Source organism: Chrysochloris asiatica, unplaced genomic scaffold, assembly GCF_000296735.1.
Source record: "Chrysochloris asiatica unplaced genomic scaffold, ChrAsi1.0 scaffold00084, whole genome shotgun sequence".
In the NCBI taxonomy this organism is placed as follows: domain Eukaryota; kingdom Metazoa; phylum Chordata; class Mammalia; order Afrosoricida; family Chrysochloridae; genus Chrysochloris; species Chrysochloris asiatica.
The window spans coordinates 398600-408727 of NW_006408602.1; the positions used below are offsets into that span (position 1 = coordinate 398600).

Consider the following 10128-nt stretch of genomic DNA (forward strand, 5'->3'; position numbering starts at 1 on the left):
AGGTGGAAGGCCTCCAAAATCCCAGACACTATTATCCGTTTTGCTTATCATCATCATCATTATCATCTTCCCAGCATTTTAATAAATGATGCTGTTTCTCTGGTTTGTAGTCAGTAAGATCTGTAGCTATTGCTTAAGGTTTTTTGTTGTTGTTATTATTATTTTCTCCACTACAAGATGTAAGTGAAATATTAGTGGGCCAGAAATTTGGAATACGGCTTATTATGGCTCTGTTTGTTGGTTATAAGCTTCAATTTTATGAAGTATGTTCCATTTTCAACTAAGCGCTGAATTAAATTTTATTGTAGTATTTATCAACCTGTCGCCTAACTACAAGACTTATTATTTCTAAACAAAAAACAATTTTAACTCAATTACTTATATTTTGGAGAATCTACCAGGTCCTACATGAGGTAAAAAGTACTTTTTCTAAACTTGTTGATTGTAGACAAATATTCTAATTAAAAAACAACAAGCAGGAACTATTTATATATGTTGTATATATGTGATTGTATGCATGTGAATATGTATGCATATCTGCAACAGGGAACCTTTATAAATGAAGTGGGTATACCCTATTAAAATGGAAAACCTGACAGAGCAATTACAGGAGTAGACACTAAGAACTCACAACACTTAGTGTATTCACACAGTGCTGGCATTAGAAATTAAAATAACCCTAGGCTAAACAATTCATTTGCAGTTGGAAAGTTTGCTACAAAAGCTATTTAGCAAAATATCTACAAAGAAGCATTCCAGAAATGAGGGGGATATTTTGTCTTTACAATAGTTTAGGGAAAACCTCTTTCCAATCATAAAGGCACATGAATACAAAAGAACACAGTAGTGGTCACTCCCAGATTTACAGATGCAATTAGAATTTTAGAGTGATATCTAAATCAAGAAATATGATCACTGAGGTCTTTGCCATAGAGCAGTATAATGACTCAAGACAATAACATACATAAAGGGATTGCACAGACCCCAACAAAGCTGTAGATCCCTATGTGTTTGTTAAATTTTAGATTAATACCTTGAAGTCATTTTTTCAAATATCTGCAAATATTTATTTTTAAAATTGAAAAAAAATTTAAATAGAAATAACATCAGAAATATGATTCTTGAACCTAATTGTGCCCAAGGCACATCATCAAACATAGGAGTAATAAATGCACTGTGGAACTGCTCCATAGAGATTTCAGGATTATGACCTTTCAGAAGCTACTGCCTTCTGTCTTATGAATCACCTCTGAGAGTTTGAACCACCTAGTTTTTGACTGGTCATTGAAGAGTCATTTGTGCAGTCCAGTGACATCTACTATAAAGCTACAGATACCAAAACAGTATGATATCAGCATTAAAACATTGTGAGATGAAAATAAAGGGTATAGCCCCACATTTCTGTGATCCATTAATTTTCCACAGGAAACAGAATACAATAGGGAATGAAAAACTTCTTCAATAGGTGACATTTTTTAAAAAGTAGATAACTATATTTAAATTTGAATGTCACTCCCTACCTCACGTGGTACAAAACAATTAAGTTAAGAAAGATGATAGAGCAATACAAAACAGCTAAACATACAAATCTTCTCTTTTTTTTTTCAAGTTTTTATTGTGAATTGAGTGAAAGTTTACAGGGTAGATCATCAGTTTTACATTCCACAAATCATATACTTTGTTTCATTACAATGATTATAATCTCCTCCATGTACCATCAGTTAACAATATTTTCTCTGCTCATTTTAGCTATTTAAAACTAAAACAAAAAACAACCCTCAGGCATATATAATAATTTAAATAACCAAAGGGCACATTCTGAAAGCCTGCCTCCTGGCAGCCAGCTCTCAGACCCACTCTTCCCATGAATCTAGAGTCCTCAGCTGTTCCCTCTCTCCATGTCCCCATCTCTGCCTCCCTCTCTGGTGTTGCTGCTTCTCTGGATAGAGTTCCACATTCCGCTTGGGCTCTTCTCCCTTGATGATTCTAGGGTCCTCTGTTTTTGGACTGTAAGGTTAATTACTCCACTAGTTTTTGTACAAAGCTCCTATCTTTACACTTGTGACAGTTGCAATTAGTTATGATACCAATTACTCACTATTGAATCATAAGAATCTTATCCCCATCTTTCTTTACCAGACCCATTTAGACAAGATGAAAACTATTCAATGGGGCCTCTATTTTCCCCTCCACACTCTGAAACTAAACTCCCACTTGAAACCTTGTAAGTCAGTCACTTCATGCCTTTATCATCCTCTCATTTTAGGTAGCCAATGTCTAAGGTCCCCTTCCCTATCTACCCTGAATACAGAGAGGATAACATTGATACTTTATGTTAAGACTCCTTCCCTCTCTGTTGGTATTTTGAGCTATTACATCCATGAGTATGTCAAGTTCATCAAATCGTAGCAAGTTACCCTCATTTCTTTTATCAAAAGGAATATAGTCTTGACATTCTGTTATTCTGGGTTGTTGTTGTTGTTGTTGTTAGGTACCATCAAGTCGGTGCCACTCATCTGTCAGTTTGTCATACTGTGGTAGTTTTTGAATTGCTGTGGTTCTGAAAGCTATTCCACCAGTATTTTAAATACCAGCAGGGTCACCCATGGTGGACAGGTTTCAGATGAGTTTCCAGACAAAGACAGACTAGGAAGAAGGAGTGATGAACTACTTCTGAACATTTAGTAACTGAAAACCTTATGAATAACAGAGAAACACTGTTATTCTGGGTTTGTTGTTGTTGTTAAGTGCCATCCAGTTCTTTCCGACCCATAGTGACCCTGTGTAAGGTTTCCGAGGAGCAGCTGGTGAGCTTCAACCACAGACCTTCCAGTTCAAACGGCTTTGCAGTCTGGCGCATTAACCCACAGCGCCATATCAGCACTCCGTTATTCTGGGTAGATGCCATCAATTCCGTTCCAACTCATAGCTAACCTGCGCACAACAGAAAAACAAAAACAAAAACAAAAAAACCACACAAACAAACAAACAAAAAACCCTGTCCTGGTACTGCACCATCCTCACAATTGTTCTTAAGTTTGAGTCCAATTTTACTGCCACTTTGTCAATACATCTCTACATCTCATAGAGGATCTTCCTCTTTTTTTCACTGACTCTCCAGTTTTTCAAGCATGATAACCTTCTGTAGAGAATGGTTCATCCGGACCACATGTCCAAAGTATGAGACACAAGTCTCACCATTCTAACTTCCAAGGAGTATTTTTGTTGTGCTTTTACCAAGACAGATTTGTTTGTTCTTCTGATAGTCCATGATACTTTCAATATTCTTCTTCAACATTAATTCTTCTATTGTCTTGCTTATTCATTGTCCAACATTCATATGCATATTAGGTGATACCATGGCTTGGGGCCAGGCTCAACTTAGTCCTCAACTGGCATATTGCTTTTTGACATTCTAAAGAGGTGTTTTGCAGCAGATTTGCCTAACGTAATACTTGCCAGTAAAATGTCTATCACCAAGACCTTATTTTCCAACTACTGATCCTTCCTCAGTTTTCAACATTTGTATCCCAACACAAGTAATTATAAGTACATCATCTTTATATGTTTGATCAGTGTTAGACTAAGATATCAATGTTTATGAATTTCCTTTTGACAATTTAAAAATTTCATATTTTATACAGTCCATGTTCCGATTGTTAATTGATGTTCACAGCTGTTTTTCTTCATTTTTTTGAGTTGTGCCCCATCAGTAAATGAAGGTCTTGAATGCTTTACTATGAGGTGGCAATTTTCTCCAATCATATTTTGAGTGCCTTCCAACTTGAGGGGCTCATTTTACAGAACTGTATCTGACAATAATCGGATGCTCTTCATAATATTTCAATATCCAATATTCTCATGCTGAAAGTGTTCCACTGACATTGATAAGGTTCTTAGTGATTTAAGATTTCGCAGTAGTCCATCTGTGCTTCTTCATAGTCTCTCTCTCTCTCATCTGGTAGCACAGCTGGTATTTAAAATACTCTCTCTCTCTTATCTGACCACCATGGGTGACACTGCTGGTATTTAAAACACTTGTGGAATAGCTTCCAAAGTCACAGCAACCCATATGTCACCACAGCAAGACAAAGTAACAGACACATGGTGGAAGAAGGAAGAGAGTGATGAAGAAGATGAAAACAATGAGAAAGATGATGAGGATGAGGATGAAGTTGACCCAATCATGATGAAAGGAGCAGTTTCCCTTCACCTTGGGAAAGATGACGATGTTGAGAGGAAGACAGTGAAGATGAGGAAGCTAACCCTGAGGAAAAGGCCATGGACACTATGCCAACAAATAGGGAAGAAAGCACCTGCCAAGGTGGTTCCTGTGATAGCCAAGTATGTGGCTGAGACAATGATGATGTTGAGGAAGAGGGCTATGAGGAGGAGAAATAACTTGTCAAAAAAAGTGCCTGGAAAACAAAAGAAGGAAATGGCCAAATAGTAAGCTCCTGAAGCCAAGAAGCACAAAGTAGAAGCAGTAGAACAAACTCCAGCTTTCCATCTGTTTGTTGTAAACTTGAACTGCAACAAGTCTGCTCCAGAATTAAAAACTTGTCTCAGTGACCTTTGTGCTAAAATAATCTTGTTGTCAAAGATGTCAGAATTAGTATGACTATTAAGTTCTGCTATGTGGATTTTTAATCTGGTAAAGACCTGGAAAAAGCCCTGGAACTCACAGTTTAAAAGTTTTGTTAATGAAATTAAATTAGAAAGACCAAAAGATAAAGACAGTAAGAAATATCGAGATGCCAGAAAGCTTCGGGCCACAAGCCTACCTTATAATGTCACTCAGGATGAATTGAAAGAAGTGTTTGAAGCTGCAAAAGATATCTGATTAGTCAGCAAAGATGGAAAGAGTAAAGGGAATGCTTATCACGAATTTAAGATAGAAGCTAATGCCTAGAAAATCTTTGAAGAAAAACAGCAACAAGAGATTTGCTCTTGTTGGTCAATATTCCTGTATTGGGACAAAAGGTCAAAATCAAGACCATAGAAGTGGGAAGACCAGCAACTGGAGGAGGGAATAGAAAACTCTCCAGGAAATGTTTGAGAAGGCAACTGCTAACAAGGTGCCTCAGAATGAAAAGGCCAAATTTACAGAGTATTTACTTATAGAATTTGCTTCATTTGAAGATGCTAAAGAAGCTTTGAATTTTGGTAATACAAGAGAAATTGAGGGAACCACCATCAGGTTGTAAATACAAGGATCCAGGGGATATCCTAACGCAAGAAGCCAGCCATCCAAAACTCTATTTGTTAAAGGTCTGTCTGAGGACTCAACTAAGGAAACATTGAAGTAGTCATTTGATGGCTCTGTTCTTGCCAGGATCTTCAAGGAACAGGAAATGGGCTCCATCAAAGGGTTTGGGACTGTAAACTTAAACAGTGAAGAAGATGCTAATGCTGACAAGAAGACCATGGAGTATGGTGAAACTTATGGAAACAAAACTATTTTGGACTCGGCCAAGCCTAAGGGTGAAGGTGTCTTCAGGGGGCAAGGTGAAAGTCGAGGAAGATTTGGAAAACAAGGCAGCCATGACAGAGATGGATTTGGTGGCAGAAGCCAGGGAGGATTTGGATGGTGGAGAGGCTCCTAGGGAGGCAGAGGAAGAGACCACAAGCCACAGGAAAACAAGATGCAATTTAGTAGTTCTTTCATTATTCTTTTTCTATTCCATTTGAAAAAATAAAGGACTCTGGGATTTTTACTGTTACCAGATGATGGTAGAGCCTTCTGAGAATGTTCTGAGACAGTAGCCCTGTGATCTACTTAGAAATCTTACTCAATACTTTTCAAAAGGAATTGCTCTGTGGTTTAGACTGGATTTGGATTTACATTAAGTTTCTTCCCATGTACAAAACAATTTTTCCCCCACAAATAGTTTTTGTTTTATATATATATATTTTTTTTTTTTTTTTGTTTTTTCTTTTTTCCCTTTCTTTTTTTCTTTTTCCCCCCCCCTTTTTTAGTTGGTGGGTGTTAAGGTAAACAGAATGTTTTATCACAGTTTTTGCTTCAGTAACTTTGGGACAAATTAAAAAGTACTAAACTCTGAAAAAAACAAAAAGTATTAAAGGACAAAATATACTTATAATATAACCTTAGGTAAATCATTTAACCACTCTCTATCTTCTATTTGTTGTTGTTGTTGTTGTTAAGTGCCGTCAAGTTGGTTCCAATCTGTAATTTGTGTTAATATATTTATGTAGGGCATTTATGGTGAAGATTAAAAAGTTTAACATTTTGTGTGAATCTTCCGAATATGTAGGAACATTTACTTGGAACATTTTCTGGTACAAAATAACTTCCAAAATAATTTTCTATTTTTTTCTTTGCTAACCAGAATTGTATTAATATCTTGGCATATTATCAGGCGCACCTTAGTCTGCAAAGTGATACCCTTTTTCATTGACTTTAAAGAGGTCTTGTGCAGCAGGTATGTATACGTCATTTGATTTCTTGACTGTTGCTTTGATGAATGTTGATAGTAGATTCAAGCAAAATGAAGTCTTTGATGAGTTCAATTATTTCTCCAATTATCATGATGTTATTTATTAGTCAAACTGTGAGTATTTTTGTTTTCTTTACATTGAGGTGCAACCCATACTGAAGACTGTGGTCTTTGAACTTCATCAGAAAATATTTTAAGTCCTCTTTTCTTTTAGCAAGCAAGGTGTACCATCTATATATCACTGGTTGTTAATGAGTCTTCCTCCAATCCTGATGCTACGTTCTTCTTCATATTATCCAGTTTCTCAGATAATTTGGTCAGCATACAGATTGAATAAGTATGGTGAAAGATTACAACCCTTGTGCACACCATTCCTGATTTTAAACCATTCAGTTCCCCCTTGTTCTGTTTGAACAACTGCCTCTTGGTCTATGTACAGGTTCTTCATGAGCACAATTTAGTTTTCTGAAGTACTCCTTCTCAGCAATTTTTTCATAATCCACACAATCAGAAGCCTCTGCCTAGTCAATAAAGCACAGGTCAATATCTTTAAGGTATTCTCTTCTTTCAATCAAGGTCCGTCTAATGTCAGCAATAAAATCCCTAGTTCCATGTCTTCATCTGAATCCAGCTTGAACCCTCTGGCAGTTCCCTGCTGCTGTTCTATTGCAGACATTTTTTTTTTCATTATTTTCAACAAAAATTTACTTGGATGTTATATTAATGATATTGTCCAATAAGTTCCACATTCTCTTTGGTCACCTCTCTGGAATATATACATGTATGGATTTCTTTCAATCAGTTGGTCAGGTAGCGGCCTTCTAAGTATTTTGGTGTAGATGAATGAGAACATTCTGTGCTGAATCAGTTTGTTGAAAGATTTCAATCTGTATCCCATCAATTCCTGGAGTCTTGTTCTTTTCCTATGCCTTCAGTGCACCTGGGAATTCTTTCTTCTATACCATTACATCTTTTTTGTGTGTGAGTTGAGTGAAAGTTTACAGAGCAGATCATCAATTTTACATTCAACAAATTATATACTTTGTTTCATTACAATGATTATAATCCCCTCCATATACCATCAGTCAACAGTATTTCTCTTTACTCATTTTAGCTCTTTTTTTTTTTTAACACTCAGGCATATATAATAATTTAAATCACCAAAGAGCACATTCTGTAAGTCTGCCTCCTGGTGAGCAGCTCTCAGTCCCACTCTTTCCATGAATCTAGAGTCCTCAGCTGCTCCCTCTCTCTATGTCCCCATCTCTGCCTCCCTCTCTGGTGTTGATGCTTCTCTGGATAGAGTTCTACATTATGCCTAGGCTCTTCTCCCTTGATGGTCCTAGGGTCCTCTGTTTCTGGACTGTAAGATTAACTACTCCACCGTTTTTGTTAAAAACTTCCATCTTTACCATTGTGACAGTTGCAATCAGTCATGATACCAATTACTCACTATTGAATCATAAGAATCTTATCCCCATCTTTTTTTTTTTTTTTTTTTTTACCAGAGACATCTAGACAAGATGAAAACTATTCAATGCGGACTCTATCTTCCCCCACACACTCTTAACCTAAACTCCCTCTTCATACCTTGTATGCCAGTCACTTCATGCCTTTATTGCCCCCTCATTTTAGGTAGTCAATGTCTAAGTTGCCCATCCCTAGCTACCCTGTATATAGAGGGGATAGCATTGATACTTGATGTGAAGACTCCTTCCCTCTCTGTTGGTATCCAATTCTTGGATCAGTCCATCTCTTTCAGTGCCTTCCATTTTTAGAAAGTTTGAAGGCTTACAGTCAGTATTATTTGTAGCAGAAGCAACTAATCTAGCACTCTTGGATCAGACAGGCTCAGTGGCTCCCAGAGTGGCCATCTTGGGTGAGATGGAGCAGGGGAAGGATCAGAGCTGCCACAGATCTGTGCACATGTGTAGTAGAACACTCTGGGGTTGTGGATGGTGTCCACTAGCTCAGGCACCCCCTATAGTTACCAAAATGGAAGTGCACAGATAGTGAAAGACCAATGAACAGATACAAAAGAGGGGGGGAAAAGAATGTCCACACTTTTATCTCCAAGCATGGGTCAGACATCTGTGGCTGTAAGCCTTCAAACTTTCTAAATATTTCTTTATACGTTGTTTACAGTTCCGAGACTATCTTCTGAATCTGCTTTGTCTGGTATTCTGTGCTATTGCTGACAGAGCTCCTCACTACACTTTTTCCCGACCTGCCATCAAGGTATACCATTAGCCACTGATTATATGCTGTAGACAAGTGTTGAATTCAAGTGGAGGGTTAATCAAATGGAAGACACTTAAAGAAATAGACTGATCCAGTGACAGCCACAATAGGCTCAAAAATGTATTAAGAGTGAGGATGACACAGGACCAGGCAATGTGTTCTTCTGTTGTATTTAGGGTAGCTATGAATCAGAACTGATTAGTTGGTACCTAACAAGAACACCAACTATAACAAAGCCCATTTCAGCTCACAAATTCTATGATATCAATTTTTATGTGTACCTACCTTTTTTTTTAGGAATTAAATTTTTTGATTAAAAGTTCTTTAGAAAAAAAAGTAGGCAAAGGACATAGACATTCTAAGAAATAAAAATGGCTTCTTAATACATGCAAAAGGGTCAGTCACACAAATACTTAAGTAAATGCACAATAAAATAAAAAATTAGATTTCCTATTTTATCAGATTGGCAAAGATCAGAGTATTAGCTCATATTTGAGTTGATAGGAAAACAAACATTCATAGACTGTTGAGGCAGCGGACATTTTCAAGGTCTTGTTGAAAGACAGTTTGCAAATATTTATTAAAATAAACAATTCACACATTCTTTGTCCTGATATCTTTACCTTCAGTAATTTATCCCATAAAAATAATTGCAATATATTTTTAAGGCTATATCATCTTAAACCAAAAAATCCAGTTACCTAATCAACCAAACCAGCAAATGAAGAAAACTGGGTAGTATTTTAAATTTTTAAAAAATCAACTCAATAAATTATAGCTCAGTCATATAATGGAATCATTCCTGTTAACCCCCATCGACTCAGTTCCAACTCATAGTGACCCTGTATAAGGTTTCTGAATAGTGGCTTGTGAATTTGAACCTGACGTTCTTATTCAAAGAGACTTTATGACTGAGAGCTTGTCATACAGGGCCACACCAGTACTCCGTAATGGTATAATATGTGTGATTAAATTTATCAGGTGGATCTATATGTACTGGCAGGTGATGCTTACTAAGGCAAAAACAAAGGTGCATAAAACAAACAAGTAAACAAACAAAAAAATGTATACAACTTAAATAACTAAGAGTAAGTAAAAAATTATCTGCACTTCTATTATATTAAAACTGTTGCCTGCACTGGCTTATCAGTGCTTTCCATTCAAGGTTACTGCTGTGCAAGAGTGACCATAGACATCTGAGATTCTCAAGGGCCAGTGTTAGAAAACTATTAGGAAAAAGATTCAACAATCAGCCACAAATGTTCCTTATAGTGAGATGATCACTGAAGGACTGAAGCCTATACTGCAGATAAAATGCAGAGGTCTGCTGTTCAAAGGCATTGTCATCTTGCATGACAAAGCTCCTCATGTCTGCACACCTCTGCCCACACTGTTGAAACTTTGCAAAACTTTTTTTTTTTTTTTA

At 36.8% G+C, this 10128-nt stretch overlaps 1 pseudogene; it reads left to right on the plus strand.

Moving 5' to 3' along the window:
- The first annotated feature begins 4072 nt into the window (after positions 1-4072).
- Positions 4073-5699, plus strand: LOC102838973 (annotated as a pseudogene).
- Positions 5700-10128: the final 4429 nt, after the last annotated feature.